This window comes from Hipposideros armiger, unplaced genomic scaffold (assembly GCF_001890085.2).
Source record: "Hipposideros armiger isolate ML-2016 unplaced genomic scaffold, ASM189008v1 scaffold_615, whole genome shotgun sequence".
Classification (NCBI taxonomy): Eukaryota; Metazoa; Chordata; class Mammalia; order Chiroptera; family Hipposideridae; genus Hipposideros; species Hipposideros armiger.
The window spans coordinates 210,517-211,498 of record NW_017731965.1 but is presented as its reverse complement, the minus strand read 5'-3'; the positions used below and the strand labels follow the sequence as shown (position 1 = coordinate 211,498).

Sequence of the window (982 nt, the reverse complement as noted above, 5' to 3'; positions counted from 1 at the left end):
TCTTTTTGTTAACAAAACAAGGGAAGTTAGAACCTCAGGTGCTTTCGCTGCCTTATTTTCTACTAGACATCCAGCTTCCATTTCTCTAAAGTACATCATTCCCCATCCCTGTACCTGAGTTCTCCCTGTTTTGCCTAAAGTGCCTTCAGTTTCCATTCAATCCGAGGTCCAGCTCAAAATATACAGCATGGCTGTACTTGACCACGATCTCAGCCTTGTTGTCCAACAGAAGTAAAATGGGGCCACCGATGTAATTTTAACTATTCCAGGAGCCACATTTAAAACATAAAAAGGAAACAGATAATATGAATTTAATAATATATTTTTAAACTACGATATCCAAAATATTACCGTTTCAACATGTCAGCAATGTAAAAAATGATGAAGGAGAAAGGTTATATGTTTTCTTTTGTACTAAACAATTGATTAATGTGTATTTTACATTTACAGCATGTCTTAATTTAGACTCACTACATTTCAAGTGCTCAATAACATGTGCCAGTCGTTACCACGTTGGTCAGCACAACTCTAGATCTCACCTCTGAAACAGCCTGATTCATTTCCTCAAACATTAAATGGTTTTGAGCACTAAAGATGTGCTAGGAACTGAGAAGGATGTAATAAGCCAAACAAAGACAGTTACTGCTCTCACCAGCGGCACCGCCCGGAAAGTTAGGTGGCATGCATTGACTGTTCCCAAGTCAAGGAGAATTACAGCTGTGGTGAGGGAGATGGAGGAGAGACACGCGTTGCTGTGACAACACATCATAGTGCAAGATGGCTTCATCAGAGAGGTCCTGGAAGGCATCCTGAGGGAGTGGTAATTGGGTATAGTCTGGAGGATGGCAGCGGTTCTCAACCTGTGGGTCGCAACCCCTTGGGGGTCAAACGACCCTTTCACAGGGGTCGCCTAAGACCATCAAAAAACAAAAAGATATTTACATTACGATTCATAACAGTAGCAAAATTACAGTTATAGAGT

At 40.9% G+C, this 982-nt stretch overlaps 1 protein-coding gene across 1 annotated transcript in view; it reads left to right on the top strand.

The window, feature by feature from the left end:
• Positions 1-982, top strand: part of NALCN (sodium leak channel, non-selective) — a 300,278-nt gene that overhangs the window by 276,467 nt on the left and 22,829 nt on the right. The window lies entirely within an intron of this gene.